Source organism: Pinus tabuliformis, chromosome X (genome assembly GCF_031772625.1).
Source record: "Pinus tabuliformis cultivar Carrire ecotype Pingquan chromosome X, CPIR1, whole genome shotgun sequence".
Lineage (NCBI taxonomy): Eukaryota > Viridiplantae > Streptophyta > Pinopsida > Pinales > Pinaceae > Pinus > Pinus tabuliformis.
Window position 1 is genome coordinate 373721667 of NC_142308.1, and position 20681 is coordinate 373742347.

Consider the following 20681-nt stretch of genomic DNA (forward strand, 5'->3'; position numbering starts at 1 on the left):
AGATGAAACTTGTTAAACCTCCCTATGGCTTGCTGGCGTGTCTGGGTACTCTAAAAACACGACTTATGAAACCCTAGACCTATGATTGATATGATTTTTTTCCCATTAAAATACCAAATATTGACTATCATTTAATGAACTTTGATTAACAGACCTAAGCCAGCAGGTACAAAGCATGAGGGGTAAGGACTGGCAAGACCCTTCCGTCAGATTATGGCACGCCCCTAGCAGAATGCAGTTGAGCAAATGGAGCGAGACACCTAAAAATGAAATGCAGAAGGATTTTTGATCTCTGACGGAGGACTGACAAGACCGACTCTAACATTGGCTCCAATGGGGGATGGTAGCTCCTCAGAGGTGCCAAGAACAACAGATCTCTGGAGGAGTTAGACAGTGCCTTCATCCATTGGGCTATGGAGTCATTATTTCGACAAATGACACGAAACTCTTGACTCATTTATTGACTGAAACTTGACTCGAACTGACTAAAATTTGGACTTAAAATGACTCAAAGACTGACTAGACAAACTCAAACCAAAACTGAAATAAAATGGTATTTACAATGACAATGGAAACAGTAGAAAACTTTTCAGAAATGGTACCGCTTGAGCAGTTGACCATTGATCAGCCCTCCTGGACAATCTTCTTCGTTCATTTCCTTCAGAAGAAAGGCATTTTGACCCCGATATGCTGCAATCTTGAAGGGACCTTTCCAGAGATTCTCGAATTTACCGTGCTTACCCTTTTCCTCATTCCTTGCATCCCACTTCAGCACCACATCATCCAGCTGAAATTTGTCCGCCTTTGCTTTTCTGTCATAAATTTTCTTAATCTTCTCCTGCAACTTGGATGTGTTTTGGAAAACTTCTTCTCTTGTCTGCTGCAAATGGATCATTTGATTCAATCTTCTCTGCATAGGATCGTCTTCACTGTCAACTTCTTGAAGAAGTTTGACTACTGGGGCTGCGAGAGAGGTAGGAAACAATGTATCAACTCCGCACACAAGCTCAAAGGGGGACATACCAATGGATTTCTTCTGACTAAGCCGATCTTCCCAAAGTGCATTAAACAACTTCTTATGCCATCTCTTCTTGTTGATTTCCAGCAGCTTCTTAATATCGTTGACGAAAGATTTGTTAGAAGACTTTGCCAATCCATTGCCTTGCGGATGATAGGTAGTTGAGTGACCCAAAACAATGTGATATTTATGACAAAACTCTACCATCCTTTTTTATTTGAAAGTTGCTTCATTATCAATGATTAACTTATTCGGGCAACCAAAGCGAGACAAGATGTTATTTTCAAGGAATGAAATAATTACCGCATCTGTAGCTTGTTTGGTGGGAATTGCTTCGATCCTTTTCATGAAGTAATTTGTTGCCGTGAGAATCCACCGATGCCAACCAAAAGAAGCAGGATGAATTTCACCAATGAAATCCAACCCCCATTGCTGAAAAGGGGCACTCACCTCAATGGGCTTGAGTGGCAAAGGCTGTAATTTCTGCCTTCCTTCAAAAATATGGCATTTATGACAGCTCTTGACAACCTTATATACATCAGCAAACAATGTCAGCCAATAGTATCCTGCTCTCAGAACTTTATTTGCTGTTGTTTTCCAAAAAAGGTGACCACCACAATCTCCTTCATGGAAATCCTCCATGACCTGCTTTGCTTCTTCTTCCACCAAACAATTCAAAATAACGCCACCGGGATCTTTCCAATAAAGTGCAGAATTTAGAATGCAAAACTTGGCAGCCTTTAATTTGAGAGTTCTAGCTTTGTTTCTAGTCATGCCGGGTGGTGGTGACAAATTTTGAAGCACATATATGATATCTGAATACCACGGAGAAAGAGAAAACATTTCAGATACCTGAACTAACGAACCTTCCTCATTCTCATCGGACATAGCAGCGATTAGATTTATGTCTAAAGCGTGCAAGTTTGATTCGGCCATTAACTTTGCCAATCCCTGTCCTTTAACAAGCTTTGTGGGATTTATTTCCACATCATACTCCAAGAAAGCTGCAATCCACTTGCCTCGTCTTCCTTCCGGATCTTTCTACACTAAAACATCTTTGAAAACAGTGTTAGGAACATAAGCCAAAATATGAGAATGCAGAATGTATACCCGAAAATCTTTCAATGCTTTCACTAGTGCGAGGGCTTGTTTCTCAATGATGTTGTAATTTAAGGTTGCATCTCTTATAGTTTGGCTGAAGAAAGCAATTGGTCTTTCATGATCATCTCTTTTCTACATCAACACGGCTGCCATAGTATGCTCCGAAGCGAATGAAAACAATATAAAATCCTGAGTGTATTCCGGGCTTATTAGAACTAGGGATGAAGAAAGAGCCAATTTGACTAAATTGAATGATTTTACAACCTCTTCCATCCACTTCACTTGGCTATCTTTCTTAAGCATGTTTGTAATCTCTCTTAGGTGTTCAGCAAGATTAGGTACAAAGCGGCGTAAGAAATTCATTTTACCATTGAAAGATTGAATCTCCTTCTTATTCCGGGGCAGATCGATTCGCCAAATATCTTGTACACATGCTGGATCAATATGAATGCCATATTTTGAGATAATGTGCCCAAGTAGTTTTCCTTCCTCCATGGAAAACAAGATATTTTTCAGATTCAGCGATAGACCATATTTTCTGCACTTTTGAAAGACAATTTTCAGATGATACATGTTTTCTTCATCAGATTTGGAAAACACCGTTAGATCATCAAGGTATACAACCAAAAATATATCCTTCTCATTTGCGAAAGCCAAGTCCATTGCCCGCTGAAAGGTGGCACCCGCATTCTTCAAACCAAAAGGAATTTTAGTGTAATGAAAAGTTTCCCACAGAGTGGTGAATGCTATCTTGTCTCGGTCATCTTCATGGACAGAAATTTGGTTATATCCAGAATAACCATCAAGTAGTGACATACGAGATGCTCCAAATACTCGCTGAAGTATATGATCCATTTTGGGCACTGGATAGTTATCTTTCAATGAAAATTTATTGAGATTCCTAAAATCAATGCACAAGCGAATCTCACTTGTCTTCTTCCGTATGGGCACCAAATTAGAGATCCAATCCGAAAATCTGATGGGAATGATGATTCCTGATTTGCACAACCTATTTATCTCCTTTTCAATTGATGGCAGTAGTTTTGGATTTAGCCTTCTCAACTTCTGTCTGAAAGGTTTCTGATTAGGCTTAATGGGTATAGTGTGCTGAATTATATTGGTTTTGTATGTCTTCAAGTCAGAATAGTCCCAAGCAAACACATCAGCAAATGAAGATAGCAAACTGATATATTTGGCTTTCATCTTTTGTGGCAATGCTTTAGACATTTTTTCCATTTTAGGATTAGCAGTTGTTCCGATATTGACCTCTTCAACACCCTTCTCTATTGGCTGCAATGTTGGTTTGCGGGCTACGTCATCTTGATCAAAGAGTTCTTCTAAAGGTATCAAGCCTTTAGGAATAATGTTATCCTTTAGTTGCAACACGTCCATTTGATTGATCTGCACCTCATCTTTACCATCATCATTTTCTGCATCAATTGAGGTCTCTTTGAACTTACCTTTGTTTTGCAGAAAATCATCAATCTCCTCATCATCTTAGAAAACTTGCCAATATCTCTGATTTTTGGGGACAGTGGAACGATGCTTGACATGGATTTTTAATTTATTACTGGAGTTCATTGGAATCTTCAAACTACTGGCTGCCTTAGCAAGAGCATCAGCAATGCTATTTTGAACATGAGGCACACATTTCAAGGTATATTCTGAAAATAATTTCAGGATGTCTAGGACTACATTCCGGTAAGCCCGCATCCGAGGATGCTTTTCTTGATATTTGCCTCTGACCTGCTTAATCACCAATTCGGAGTCACCATATACTACAATCCTCTTAGCATTCATCTTTCTTAGAATTTTTAGGCCAGCAATTAGAGCTTCATACTCAGCCTCATTGTTCGAACAATCAAAAGCTAATTTGTAGGAGCATACCCGCACATTACTAGGCACCTTGTTCGGGGCGGAGAAAGGACTGCGTACCCAAATACCAATTCCAGCACCATCATTTCCCACTGCACCGTCGAAATCCATGGTCCACAAACCTTCTTCCTCTTCTTCCAAGTGCTGAAATTCTGCTGGCTCTGTTTTTCCTGCTTGTTGTCCGTTACCTTCAGCTGATTTCTCAATGGTGTTTTGTTGTTCTCATCCTTCTTTCTTCAAAACTTCTCTAAAATTTTCTACTATTTCTAGAATACTTTCTGCTTCTACTAATTGACTATCAATATCTTAAAACTATCTGAATACAAAACAAAAGACTCTAGATATGTATGTACATAATTAATTGGATGACTAATGGGCTTCTCCTTGCTTGTAATCATGTATTTCATTTTTTGTTCCTGATACAGTTTCCTCATTTGGCCAAACACGGGAATCGTTGCATAGGAGAAATCTATTTGTAGTGTCCCTTTCAATTTTGCTGCCCAAGACCTGGAAAGAGGCATGCCAAACCTAGGAGGAATATCCGCTACAACAATATCCATCAAAACATTCTTCATTGGGATTTGATCCAGACTCACAACCAAGTCTTTGATGAGCTCGATACATCTTACTCTGCTAGAATCAAACGAATAGAGATCATGGTATTTCTGGGTGACGTCCAAACCCATCTTATCCATGATAGCCTTGGGCATGAGATTGTGAGAAGCTCCGGAATCGAACATGGCATTATGTAACACAAAATCATGCAATCTTAAAATGATATAAAAATATGGAACATCACTATCTGGAGACTCACCATTCAACGCTGGCCCAAAAATAATTTCGGGTTAATCATCTTTGACATTCACCATATCAGACATTGGATCACAATTCAAAATTTTAGAAAATTGCCCTCTATAACTGTTGTTCTTCGTTATTTCAGTCAAGGGAATGAATACCTTCAATTTAGAAATTTCATTCTCTAAACTAAAAGTGGAAGTCTTTTCTACCTCTTTGAATGGGACTTCTTTATTTTCCTTTTCTCTCGATACAATTTGATGATTTGATTTTTCTACTGATGGTGATTTGCTGCTATCAGGATCGAGTGCCTCTTTGCCTTTCTTTTGTGTAACTGATGAATCATTCTTTGATGCCGAAACTTCCTTCCTCTTCTGAATTAGGTTAACTGGCACATCTCTGTTTCTAAGTGAATATTTCCGCTGCTGAGCAGACAAAGCATTCATATAGCCTCTTTGATACTCCTCTAATTCTTCTTCCAAAAATGTGTCATTTTCTAGAAGGAAATCTGCGTCTTTGTGTGCAGCTGAACTTTCTGCATACTCCTCTTCAGTAATGTAAATAGGCAAATCATCAGGAGTAAAGAAGTGGTTCTCTTCCCCTATTACCTTCCCTTCCTCATCAGACTCTAGTCCATGCACAAAATTTTGCTGCAGAGGTGGCTGTACTGGCTGCTGTGCTATTTGATCTTGGGCTCGCTGATCTCTTTACCTTATTCTATATTGTGGTTGCTGCTGGCCCCAGAAGTTAGGATTTCTAACTTGTGGCTTAGTTTTGTCGAGTTTCACCCTTTCAAGCATCTGATCTACCTTCCTGAGTAATTGATCCATCGAGGAAGACTCTTCTTTTACTGTGACCTTCTTTTCTGCTTTTGCTCTAGCCCTCTTGGTCAGCAGATTTGCTTCAACGTTGACCGCGATTTTCTGCATGTCTTCCATTGTGGCCGACTCTCTCTCTCTTAGTTGATAAGCCATGTCAGCATCAAAACCATCCGGAAACTTCATCATGGCTAGTCCCACAGGTGGCCTTAGATGATCGGGAATTTCGTTATAAACAACATTGAATCTAATGCAGTAGTCTTGGACCGACACACCAGCGTTTCGTTTTATTTGTTCATATTCAGCTAGAATTTGAAGAGGATTCTTTTTCACTTCCCAGCGGTCTAAAAATTGTCTTTGTAGGTCAGCCAAGGTAGCGATACGTGCAGCCGGTAAACCTCTGAACCATTTCCTAACTTCACCTGCAAATGTCTGTACGAAGAGTCTCGTTGTCACATTCTCTGCATCGATCTCATGAAGGTCACAGAAATCTGCCATTCTATCCACATGTTGCTGAGCGGTAATGTTGTTAGGAGCGCCATCAAACAAAGGGATTTTTCTTTGATAATCTGCGGGCATATCATCTAAAACTTGAGGCAGCACAAGAGGTGCAGAACGGGCAGCCATCACTCTTGGTGGGTTTGCTCTTGGAGTTGTTTGAGGAGTGTGTGCAGTTGGTAGGGGATTAACAATTGGAGTTTGAAGCTGTGTCGCAATATAATTATCAATTGACCGGTTAGCCCTTTCAGTTTCTAGGTCTAAAAGAAACTATGGATTGGGGACAGTAGAGTCAACAGCCCTTTCGAATTTGGTCTCAAACAATGATATTTCAAACCGCTCATTAAAATCAAGCTCTTCAAGATACTCAAAAATGTCATGACATGAATGGGATTTGAACACGGGAGTTATAGAGCTCTCTTGATGAAGAAGTCTTGGAATCAAATTGGGGTTTTTGTAGATATGACGAGGATCTGGATCTGGATTAGCTTTGGTATATCTTCTTGAAGCTAGTGTGCTATTTTCAAAAAATAAAAAGGACATGAACAACTTACTCAGCCTATCAAATCCTAAACTTATCATCCGAAAGCTTAGAATTATCAGAAGTATGGGGTGTTTGTAGGTTAAGCCTGTCGTTTACGCAACGAAGAAGACTAACAAAGAAAGAATTTTGTCCCTAGTATGGTCGCCACTATGGCGACTCCACGTACGGTCGCCACTATGTTAGTGCCTAAATCTGCCTTAGGTTGAAGGAAGGCAAAATTAAAGGTAACCACAAACCATGCTCAGCCTCGTAGCTAGCCCTACGAGGACAAGAGAGGGCTCTCTCCAGGTCACGCTCAGTAAAAAATAAACGAATAGGGTCAGAGAGTGACTTAAAATGGATACTGATTTTAGGCTAGGTAAATAAATAATAAAGAGGTATTTTGATGAATGACTGAGTTTTCTGGGATGTATGGGACCAAGGAACAAAATGAGTAGAGAATTTAACTCAAAGATGCAGATTATTTCGTGAGGCAAGACAGGCAGAAAGTCTAGCAATTATATTTGAAATAATATGAAGTGGAGAGATTGTTTAAGAGGGTGAAAAGGGCATAAATACATGAATCCTTTTCAACAGAAGAAAACATAGAACGTGAAAACTTTCCCAAGGGAGAGCAGTAAACTGAATTCTACCTTTTCTTACTTAGAAGCTTTCACTGGAAATGAATATGAATGAACCGTGAAACATAATGAAATACATATGAAATAGAAAGAAAATACATTTGCTAAACTCACGCCATAGGAATCTCATGAACCAGAGTTGCAACCTTTCATTAATTCTCTGTCAAAATGTACAGTGAGTAACTAAGTTTCTCTCCCACCGTTTCCCAGAAATTCCCACCAACCACTTGCAAATGGTTTTTCATACAATAAATAAGCTTCACTATCAGAAATTGGATCGACCCAAAGTTGGGGATTTTTTTTTAAATCATTACAAACTGGAAATGAAAAGCCAACCATTAGTGACAGGTGCAGCGTTACAAAAAACAAAAATGTAGCATAGATTTTTGGGTGACTGCGCGCCTTACTTTTGCCACTTGGATAGAAGCCAAACTTTAATGAAAATGTTTTTTAAACTTTGCATTTGATTTTGGGAAAAATGTATTTTTAATGAACGGGCTCACTTGGAGAAAATTGCAAATCGAATTCTCGCGGAGCGGAAGTGATTTTGGCCTTTGGGTCTCTGTGCGCCGCGCCGAAAGATGTATGCGTCGCGCCACTTTGGAGTGGGTTTTGAGGCACTTCCTGAAGTCCAAATTGAGCCCAAGTGTGATTGTTGGAAATCCCTACCTGTCTAATTTCCAACCCAAGTAGAATTTCTGAATTTGGATGCCATTTGCCCCTCCAAAACTGCAATCTCCCAAGACTGCTTCCTATGTGTCAAAATAGGGGCAGAGAGGTCATTTTTTGGGTGTTTTTGACCTCATGAGGACTCAAAATTGGCCCAAAATTCTTGGCCATGCACCAGCAGTCGTAATTTTCCATGGAAAATCCAAAAATATAAACTTTTTGTCATTTGGAGCTCCCTAGTGAAAGTGCGCACTAGGTGGCGCGACGCACAGGGAGAAAAAACTTGTTTTTTGTGCACAAAATTTCAAAATGCAAAAATTTGCTCCAAATTTCTTGAAATTTGGGCTGTACCTTCTCTATCACATGTCATGCTGGACCAAAGAAGCCTTGGCCAGGATTCAGAGCTGATCTTGCTCTTTTTGCCTCTTTTTTCTTTTTGTCACCTTCCTCAATTTCGCCTTTAGGCTCCTGATTCTCGCTTTGGAGCTCATGTTTTTGGCCATGTAATGGTGAGCCATGCGCCTCAGCATTGCTTTTTCCCTATTAGCCTTCTCCAACAGCTGCTCCAAGTGAATGTTCACTTTCTCTAAAACATACTCCCATTCCTCATCTCTTTGCTCCATAGGTCTACCTTGTGCTACCATGATGTGTTGCCGGTTTTCCTTGATCATTTACAACTCTATCTCAGCTTGCCAATCCTCAAGTTGTTTGTTGCTCTGCTCCAGATATTTCATATTCCATTTGGCTCTCTCCAAGTCAAGGGATAAGGCTTGAATCTCTGTTTGCTGCTCCTGGATGATCTCTTTAAGTTGTGCACTTTGCGGATTCGTATCTGTATCATCATCATGAAGGAGAACGAAGTCGGTCTCTCTTTCACCTGATGGAACCTCATCATGCATTGGCTCCTTACCTCTGTCATGTACCTGTAGTGCTGATGTCGGAAGCGAGGCCCCTTCCACCCTGGGTGGAGATAACACTCGCTTTGCTGCTGCAAACAAATGCCTAGCTCCCCTCTGATATGTGATAAATATCGGCACACTAGCGGTCTCATGGCGTTCATACTGATGAGAAGGTCCCCCTGTCTCAAATCTAGTCTCTGAAGGTCTCTATGAAGCTCGGAAGAAGTCACAAGACATGAAATCATCCCAAGTGATACCCTGTAAATCAAGCTAATGCACCACCAAAATCTTGATGAGAGCAAAATGAAAAATGTTGTTGAACTACTGCTCAGGGGTATTGTGTTGCACAAGGGCGGTCATCCTCTCTATGTTTCAGCATATGAAATATGGGATGTTCATCATGCGTACCCAAGTGAAATGCATGAGCAACCTGATGTGATAAGCATATAACCGGGAGAAACGGCCTTCACAACCGAAATGCTTCATAATTCACTTCATTAGAGGGGCATATTCATCTTTAAGATATCGGAAGGGAAATACCCTCTTAAGCTGCCTCAAGAAAGCAAGTTTAACATATGGCTCATAATGCTGTCGGTCAACTTTTTGTCTCTTGTTCCATGGCTCTCCAATATTAGGCATGCTGGTAGCTAATGAAATAGAGTCCGATGTAAGTGTGAAAGTAACACCAGCCAAAGTAACTTGAGCACCATGCAAATGTAGAACAAATAGGCGAGCCAACTCATGGTGGAATTGAACATTTGCAACCTTTTCAAAAAACTCATAGCACGACTGAAACAAAAAAGAAGAGACGGAAAAAGGGTAGGCTTGCGATTTTGTGAGGGTAGTCGGTTCTTCTCTAACATGTCTGCCACTTTTGTGAGGCCTCCGGGGTGCACGTTCTTCCGTGGGCGAGTCACTATGAGTTTCCACTTCATAGTCGGATGAATAATCAAATGACATAAGTGATCTTATGAAAACTGCTTGGATAAATGAATGTTGGTCGCAAGACTGTGTTGGGCTACTGTTGTGATATGTTTGAAATCTGCCACCAAGGGAGCAATGTAACAGGGACTATTAGGGAGGGAAAATATGAAGGGATTAGGAGTATTAGGGTAGATTTTATTTAGGGCAGTGTAGGAGGGTTTGGGAACTTTGCATAGGGTAGGGTTTGGGGTTTTTACATTGGGCAATGGGTGAAAGGGAATTGGGGATAAGAGTTTAGTAAATTTAGGGGATGGGGGGCAATGAAATTCAAAGGGATATGGTATAAGGAAAAAGGGAATGGAGGACAAAGGGACAGATGGGATGGAAGGGGAAGCTTGGTGACAAAATGATGAATTTGCAACCCTTAACAACAATTGACATAAGGATTTTTAGAGGTAGGGTTTGGAAATTTTGTTTCAATATTTGGAACCATAAACCACCATCATATGACAAAAAAAATGGATGAATCACGAGATGTCGAACCCACCTGGCACGTCGAAGAAATTCAATGCGATTTGGAGGATTTTCGGGTGTTTTTGGGGTGTTATATTGTATGCGTCATGCCGCTCTTTCTATGCGCCACGTGCTACTGGTGCACCGTGCCCATTGAAATTAGCACTGGAGGAATGCGCCCAATTCGCCGCACTGGCACAGTGCGCCACGCCACCTACTGTATATGCCGCGCCTGTCAAGACACCTTCGACCTCACCCAAAATGTGCGCTAGCTCACCAAATTCCTTTGAAATGCTTTCTCTCTGACCTTGGCATGTAAAATGACTTTGATTCTTATGAGAAAATATATATAAAGGCATGGAGTCATGGTTTTGATTTTTATTTCTTCAAAACCCACTTTGCAATGTTTCATTTTGGCACTTTTTCCACCACTTAATACAACTCTGTATTTCACATTCTCGTTTTGGATTTTTGACTAAAATGATGAAATTTTTGGCAATTTTTTGCAGGGGTAGCTGACATGGCATTTGGCAAAGGACGATCAGAACCAGCTTTTGAAGTACTTCATGTTGGATAACTTTACATATGTATCGTAAACATTAATTTGACGATTTCCTCTTCAAAACAGAGTTTTGAAGAGGAATCACCCTTGAGCATTATGGATGATGAAAGTAGATGAAACTTGTTGAACTCCCTTTGGCTTGCTGGCGTGTTTGGGTACTCTAAAAACATGACTTATGAAACCCTAGACCTATGAATGATATGATTTTTTGCCCATTAGAATACCAAATATTCACTGTCATTTAATGAACTTTAATGAACAGACCTGAGCCTGCAGGTACAAAGCATGAGGGGTAATGACTGGCAAGACCCTTCCGTCAGATTATGGCATGCCCCTAGTGGAATGCAGTTGAGCGAATGGAGCGAGACACCTAAAATTGAAATGCAGAAAGAGTTTTGCTCTCCGATGGAGGACTAACAAGACCGACTCTAACACCTAAGAAAAGTAGAAAACCCCCATGTTAAATTCTATTTCATTCAAAAAACCCACAAAAGTGTTTTATCCTAAGTATCAAATGTATGTGAATAAAATGTGAAAATGTTACATTTATGCTAAGGGTATGCTCACTCTACTCATTTCATATTATTTTTTAACGTTATTACATAAATCCCTATATACCTTTTCCCATATATTAATTAAATCCCCTATATAAATATCCCAACCCTTAGTTTAATTATAAATTATACCATTTATCCCATATCCCAACGGATAGATAAATCCTGTCATTAAACCCCGCCTAATTGGTTAAACCCATGATTAAGTCTTAATTAATTCCAAACCACTGAAGATTAAAGCCCTGCCCGCCCCCCCCCCGCAGCCCATGCTCTTATCACCCACGCACCTCCCTCGCCCGACTATCGTCTGAACATCATCTCCCTCATCCGACAGTCCATAGCCATATCGACTACACCCGACGGTCGACCTTTGCCCACCCGATAATGTGTTTCTCCCCATCCCCCCCGCTGCTACGTGTTGATCAATGAAGTAGATCAGGTGACCCCTCCGAAATACCACTCCGTCCAAAAAAGTAGTGCAATGGCCTGGGAAACCGCCTCCCCGATCAATCCGATAAACCACCTACTATTCATTCATAAAATTTCCCTGCGAAAATTGACCATTGCTTAATAAAGGGGCCGAAAAGCACTTTTTCGTTTTTTTCGCTCGAGCTCTTTGAAAACCTCTACAAACTAGTGCAACACCTACAAACCTGAAAACTACCAACTAACCCCATTTCAGTCCTCAAAGAAGCCGCAGAGACCACCTTCAAAACTCTCAAAGCCCTTTCAACCTTCTGTCATCATCCAGAACAAAAGTTTGAAGTCAATTCACGTAAACTCCAGGTATTTGTGAACAAATTACCAGATGCCCTTTCAAAATTTTAAGACGTTCACTCTTAAAGTGCTTTAATTAAGTAAAATTAATTGAAAAATACTTTCAATTTAACACCACATATCCAATCCCTTCTCAAAGTTTCCAAATTTACTTCCAACCCTCTGATACAACCCTACACCACCAAATTCAAATCCACAAGAACTGAATTATTGCTGCCCCTATCGCCATGGATGTCAGACCTATCACTACTCCTCATTTGGACCTAGACCACCTCCCATTGGCAGACAGGGATTTTCAAATCAGAGATACTAGTGCATATGAGGTCCTGCTCAAACTTTGTTGTTTGAGTAAAGACAAATACCTAAACCATTCAGATTAAATTGTCCTTTGGGACTCCAATTTTCCCAAATGTCAGTTTCCCCAAGTGCATATTTTTCCTGAAATTGTCCATATGTGCCATGCCTATTACATTCCTAGCCAGAGAACTATAATGTTCCCTAACCAGAAAGTCCTGTTTACCGTCATAGTTGAATCAATCAATGAGATGTTACAAGTCCAACCAGGTCCAAACCTAACCCCACTCTCAATTGGAGATTTTTTAGACCAGTACACCAAGTTGAGTCCATCCAAACTAGCCCAATTGTTCCCAACTTTCATTGTATAAGAGCAACACATTCCAAAGATTCCCCTCCATATGTTTTTTCCATTTTCTCTGAAAGAGGCAAGTATATTGTCATTATGATATCATGTATTTTGGGTTGTACCACTGATGAATTTGTTGATGAGCTCATCCTATCCTTCATGTCCATTTTCACCCCAGGAAAGCCTCCTGCTACTATATACAATTATGCCCAGTTCATAGCTAAAAGGATGCATGAACAATTTACTAGAATGCATAATGAGAGAGTGTTCAAATACTCATTTGTACTATACCATATTTTTTTCTATTATCATTCAAACAGATTTCCTTTCACCCTCCAGAAGTTTGATACCGTAGGCCAGCCCAGGTCTGTAGTATTTTGGACACCATTGTTCCATAAGTATTCCTCACCCTACACTTATATAGACTTCATTGATTCATTTGTCCATCCAGTCATGACCATGGTGACAAGAAGTCCTCCACCCAGAATAAGCCAAGATATCAAAAGATTCCTTCAGTTGTCTAAGCAAAGTAAAGTGGTAGATTGGTACCTTTACCAAAACCACACTGAAATAAGAATATATGGTTTCCATCTAGCCCCATACAAACTCCCCAAATACCTCCCAATGAGGTTATTTACTCTAGAGTATTATAGGTAGATAACAAATTCTGGTGAATTCAATTTTGTCTTAGCCAAGAAAAGAACATATTTCAGAGTCAAAAATCAGTTAGGCCCTTTCATTAGCAATTCTGGAGAAGCAATGCAGGAGGTAGATCTGATTGTGCAACAGATGAAGTTCCAAAACAGTTTTATGTGGAGATATGAACCTCAAGGGTTTATGACCAAACTTAGATAAAAGGTCAAATTGGGGCCTTACATCCACCACCCCATACCAGAGATAGAAATATATGCTAATCAATATGAGTGGTTGGAGAACACTCTCATAGATAGGGATAGTACAAAGGTCAATGTTGAAAACACCTTGATTGATCTAGAGAGAAATCTTGATGAAAACTCATTCTTGTAGGTACCACAACAAGAAGCCACAATGAGTACCCCTACAATTTTGTAGACTCCTCAGAATGAGGAAAGGAATCCCAAGAGGAACAGGGAGGGAGCCTCCACACATCCAATGTGCAGTATGAAGGTAGTTAGAGCAAAAGGCCAAGACTTGATCATGTTTTAGAACAAGAAGACACAGAAGGCTCAGTAGAAGTAACCAATTGATCCAAAATGGATCCTGGGTAGACTTCTAAGTCTCAATTGTTCCTCGGAGAGAAAAAATGTGTTTTTTTAACATAAAAACCCTTAGCACCCATGGCATCGCAATTCTTTATCACATCACAATAAATAAAGGGAAAGGACATAAAATAGGTGCAAAAGCCCTTTAGCAGACCTGACGGATTTATAAATCAAACAAGTAAAACTTTTGAATTCCGAAAGGAAGGCCGTAAGTGGTATTTCGGGCGGGCCTTGAGTAGTAAGCGGTATTGGACGGGCTCCACCTAATTCCATACACTGACTGATGCATGGCACAATGGAGGAAAGAGGAAACCACTCTTTTAGGTGGTTAAAACCCGTGTAAGTTATGCGCCCAAAATGGACTGTCATCCGTCAGATTAGCGGCCATGAATCAATGGTCAGGATCTGATCGGTGGATCGACGATTAGCATGACCAAAGGGAAGACCCCTGGGTCAATGCGATGGTGATGTGCGACGTGCAATATCAGCTGTCAGATAGGGAAAGGAATGGACGGTCTAGATTTAATCAGCGATTGGCGATCGACAATCCCTGATGCCAGGGCCAATACAATTGCAATTGCGATAAGCGATTAAGGGCCGAACACGATGGAAATTATAAGCCCGATTGCATAATATTTGAAATCCAGAAATTCAGATTTTCAATGTACTTCCCATGTAAATGGGTTTTTGGCCATTTGGCCATGCAACGATGCTATTGCGATATTGCGATGGATGGCAGACCTGAAAGGGATTATAGACCCGATTTCATAGATTTTGAAATCCAGGAATTTAGGATTTCTGTGTATTCCTGTGTATTGAGGTTTTTAGACCTCCCACCTAATCGATAGTGATAAGCAATATTTGGATTGACCCGATAGGTTTATAGGGCTAATTCCATAATATATGAAGTCTGGGCTAAAGGTCCATGATGTGTTTTACATGCATTTCCTGTGTATTTCTGTTATTTAGCTGACACAGCTAGAGGAAGGCAAAATGACCGAGTTTTCCTTCCTGCTTGTTCTTTTCCATTTGTAAATGGATTCTTGTGAGGAAACAATTGGGTTCTTCAATGATGGAGGACTGTAACCAATGCAAGATAAAAACACAAAGAGCATAATTGTGAAGGTTGCTGAAGGTTGCCGAGGGAACTGGAGGACTTAAAAAGGTCGCTAGAAGGTTGCTGAGAGTCGCTTATAGGTCAGGCGGACTACAAAGGTATGCACAGGCCGAGGGAGAGAGATTAGAGAAGCCAGATCTGAATAGACAGAGCCAGAGCTAGAGCCAAAGCCAGAGCCACGATCCAGAGCCAAGAGCCAGAGCCAGAGCCAGAGCCAGAAAGCTAGAGAGCTTCAGAGCTAGGTATAAGATGGTGTTCTAAGCCCATTGTGTTCAATGTAAACTAGTGGAGTTGAGTGTGGAGCTTGTAAAACGACTTTGCCATAATCCCAGAGAGACTAGTCGAATTGACTAGAGCTCAAGGAGACGTAGCCCAAGAGTTTTGGGTGAACTCCATATTATATTTTTGTTATGTGTGATTACTTGTTGCTACATTATATTTGCTACTTTATTTGTTGTTATATGTTTTTATATCAGTTCCAACAAATAAACTTAAAGCACATAACCAATTTTAAAAATAAACAGCGGCATACACCTTTTTTCAAGCATTATTAACTCCGCATTTGGTTAATCATAAGGTCTTGGGAATATATAAGCTTTAGAAGTGGGAGAGGTTTCTATAAGCCTGACAAGAAGCCTTTAGTGCCCCATTTTCAGATCAGGTGGTATCAGAGCTTAAGATTGGTTAACCCCACCTTCAAAGAAGGTTAAATTAGAATGCTTGATTGAAAGAGCAAAGATTGGTTGTCTGAAAGGTGTTTAAACAGTCAGAAGTTGATTGTATGCTTGTTTGCAGACTAACTATTGTTTGAGTTTGCAGAGGTGAAGAGAAAGCTATTGATAGCTCAGTCCAGGAAGGACAAGAAGGAAGAAGGGATGAAGGCATTATTCTATCCCAAAGGACCTCAAAGAAATCCTTGAAGCACAAGACGTTTGTTGCAAAAGGTTGCTTGAATAAGCTCTTTGTTGATCTTGTTTGAAGTTATGTTGTTCATTTTTCATAATGACAACTTCTACAAGTGAGTCCTCAAATTCCTCCTTCATCATAAGATTCTTTGTTGAAGACATGAAGAAAGACTTTTTCATCATGATGGACAAGGTGAGGGAAATGTATGAGGATGGAAGGAAGAGCAGAATACTTAGAGAGTAATTGAATTTCATGGAGGAAGAGAAGTAGTTGCTTTCTGACAAATTGCAGGAAATGGAGAGGCAACTTCATATTGCAAATATGAACCTGAAAAGGATGCATGAGTTGGAGTCACAGCTCTTTGTTGCCAAAGAAGCCTTAGTCAAGTATCAGCTTGAGGAAGAGGTAAATAATTCCTATTTGTCTTCAAATTCTTCTAAGAATTCTTATATTAGTTCTTTTGAAAAACATACCAAAGGCATAGGTTCCAAGCTAATGTCCAAGATGGGCTATGAGGGAAAAGGCTTGGGTAAACATGCACAAGGTATTGTTGAGCCAATAATGGTTGAGGAAAGGCCTAAGTATTTGGGTCTTGGATATGGACAATCTTATGGAGAAAGTTCCAAAGATGCCATGAAGGCCATTGAAATAGTTCCAAGAAGGAGTTTCATTTCAAGTCCTCTACCTCACGAGTGTGAAGATTGTATTCAGGAGGAATGCAATAGCTTGAAACATAATTTGCAAGATGTAGGTGTTCAGAAGCACACACTTGAACCAGAGAGTTGTGGAAACTCTAACAGCCTTGAAGAGATTGATGGTGTTCCAAAGGGAGCCACTTCTTCATTCAATTCACCTCCTCATGAAGGCAATACAGGTGAAAGAGAAAGGCATAAATCTGGTTCTAATCATCTTCCTTTTGATTTTGTAAAGCATGATAAATTTCCACATAGATATGGAAAAAGAATTGCATGTTCCTTTTGTGGATTTGATAACCATAATGTTTGTAGATGTTGGAAGAGGATAGCCAAATGCAAGAATCTTTTGAAGGAAAGGAAGCAAGAAGCCAAAGTTCCATTGGACAAGGCAAGTCATGTTGTGAAGAGGATGCACATGTGTTGCACTTACTGCCATAAGCAAGGGAATCTTGCTAAAAAGTGTTGGACTCTGAATCCAGCAATGCTTCAACAAAAGCTGAAGAAGGTGGAAAGAGAAAATGGTAGGAATAGAAAGGAAGATTCCATATATGATGTGTCTCAGGATGATTCACATGTTGATGCTGATGTGCAGACAAAGGAAAGACCTCTGAAATGGGTTGGTAATAAATGTCTAGAGTTCTTATCCAATTAAGATTGCATGTATATTGATGCATCTATTTGCATTTCTTTGTTAATGGAATGCAAGTTGCAGGATTTTACCAAGATGGTGAATGGAGAAGTTGAGTAGGAGACTCACTTTGTTGTTGCAACATTATATTTCATTTCAGCTTCGAAAGTACAGTGTGCTTAAGCAAAAGTTGAAGGATGAAATGCATGCATGAGAATGTTGTGCATGAACACAAGGATGTTGATGTTTCCTTGTTTTTGAACATGTGTGTGTGTGATTAACTTGAAGGGTTGATTGCTTTGACATGCATGTTATGCAATGTTGACTTGGGAGAAGTTAACTTGGTCTCCAAGATGGAGATAATGATGAAGTGTTTCATCTTTTGAAAAAGAGTCCTAATGGCCTTCTTCTACATGCTTGACTTGAAGGGTCATTTGTTTTAAAGGCATGTTTTGTGGGCTTGTTATCTAGTCCATCATTTGTATACAGAGGTAAGGCATGGAGGTGTTCACAAGATGTGAAATATGATTCTTTTGTTGAAGCAAGAGGTTAAGTGATCCAGTTGTTATCTATATTTCTGTTGTTGTTAGCAGTTGTTGTTGACAGCTTGTCAAACAGGGACAAATGAAAATTTTGTGAAGAAGATGTAACTTCACATTTATTTGAGCCACCTTGGATCAATGATCAAGGCAGAAAAGTTCAAACTACCTTCTGTGACCTTCTCAGCAGGAGTTCTGCAGGAAGGCAAGGAGGAAGGCAGTTCTTCCCAGGAAGACCAGCGCATCCAGGAAGGAATGTGGTTAGAGACTTTGGTTCAGAGGCACTATGTAAGGAAAGTGTGTGGAGGCTAAAAGAAGAGGGTGTTGTTACTCTCATTTATTGTTCAGATCAGTATATCAGTCTTTTGGAGACCAAAAGTTCTTTTTGTGGGAAGGCGTGATCTAAAATGGATCTTGGATAGACTTCTAAGTCTAATGTATTCCTCACACAGGAAAATGAAATTTCAAGGGTGCTCTTGAAAATAGCCCCATTGCGTAGATATGTTCATTCTAAATCTACTACAACTTGAATGGGCTAAAATGGACTTCGGGTGAAGAAGTTATCGCAAAAAGAATTTTACCTTTGTCCTTTGAAAAGGAAGCAAATTCTTATATAAATGGGACTTAAGGGAAAAATGTGTTTTTTAACATAAAAACCCTTAGAACCAATCACATTGCAATTCTTTATCGCATTGCAATAAACAAAGGGAAAGGACTTAAAATAGGCGCAAAGGCCCTTTAGTGGACCTGACGAATTTATAAATCAAACAAGTAAAATGTTTTAATTTTGAAAGGAAGGTTGTAAATGGTATTTTGGGTGGGCCTCGAGCAGTAAGTGGTATTGGATGAGCTCCACCCAATTCCATACACTGACTGATGCATGGCACGATGGAAGAAAGAGGAAACCATTCTTTTAGGTGGTTAAACCTCGTGTAAGTTATACACCCGAAATGGACTGTCAACCGTCAGATTAGCGGCCGTGGATCAACGATCACGATCTGATAAGCGAATCGGTGATCGGCATGATGAAAGGGAAAACCCTCGGGCTAATGCAATAGTAATATGCGACATGCGATATCAGACGTCAAATCGGGAAAGGAATGGACGGTCCAACTTTAATCAGCGATCGGCGATCCCCGATGCCAGGGCCAATACGATTGCGATTGCGATAAGCGATTAAGGGCTGGACCCGATGGGAATTCTAAGTCCGAATGCATAATATTTGAAATCCAGAAATTCAGATTTTCAATGTGCTTCCCGTGTAAATGGGTTTTTGGCCATTTGGCCATGCAAATATGTGATTGTGATATTGCAATGGATGGCGAACCCGAAAGGGATTATAGACCCGATTTCATATATTTTGAAATTTGGGAATTCGGGATTTCTGTGTACTCCCATGTATTGAGGTTTTTAGACCTCCCGCCTAAGCGATAGTGATAAGAGATATTTGGACGGATCCAATAGTTTTGTAGGGCCAATTCCATAATATTTGAAGTCCGGGCTAAAGGCTCATGATGTGTTTTGCGTGCGTTTCCTGTGTATTTCTGTTATTTGGCTGACACGGCTAGAGGAAGGAAAAACAATCGGGTTTTCCTTCCCACCTGTTCTTTTCTAGTTGTAAATGGATTCTTCTGAGGAAACAACCAAGTTCTTTAATGATGGAGGACTGTAATCGATGCATGATAAAAGCATAGAGAGAACAAGTGCAGAAGGTAGCTGAAGGTTGCCGAGGGAGCTAGACAACTGGAAATGGTCGCTAGAAGGTTGTTGAGAGTTTCTTGGAGGTCAGGCAGACTATAGAGGCACACAGAGGCAGAGAGAGAGAGCTCAGAGAAGCTAGAGCCGAAGAGCAAGAGCTAGAGCCAAAGCCACGAGCTAGAGCCAAGAGCCAAAGCCAGAGCTAAAGCCGAGAGTGAGAGCCAAAGCCAGAAAGTCTCTAGCTTCAAAGCCAGGAATAAGATGGTGTTCGAAGCCCATTATGTTAAGTGTAAACTAGTGGAGTTGAGCGTGGAGCTTGTAAAAGGACTTTTCCATAATCCCAGAGAGCCTAGTCGAGTTGACTAGAGCTCAAGGAGACGTAGCCCAAGAGTTTTGGGTGAACTTCATATTATATTGTTGTTATGTGTGATTTCTTGTTGCTACATTGTATTTTCTGCTTTATTTTTTGTTATATGTTTTTATATCAGTTCCAGCAAATGAACTTAAAGTACATATCCAACTTTAAAAATAAACACTAGCATACACCTATTTTCAAGCATTATTAATTCCGCATTTGGTTAATTATAAGGTCTTGGGAATATATAAGCTTTGGAAGTGGGAGAGGTTCTTGTAAGCCTGACAAGAAGCCTTTAGTGCCCCATTTTCAGATCACCAATACTGAATTTGACATGACCAGGGGCACAACTCCATCTGGAGAAACACAGGAGCCATCTACCTCACACACTCAAATATTGGAAAGACAGCTTATTGTATAAGTTTCCTCATTTGGTAGGCCTGCTGATAAAGATAAGGATATTAAGAACATGTTTAAAGAAATCAAAATGAGAAATGAGAAACTCAAGGCACAGTATTATGCATAGTATCTCAAGATTACACCTACCAAACAAACCAGGTTGATGTCATCTTTTGACATCAAGGAAGGAAAGATGTAAATGTCTTTCATAAAGCCAACTGTGCAAACACCAAGGACATCATTAGATTACAAGAAAATTCATTTTGAGCTATTGGCAAGGGATATTCATCCCA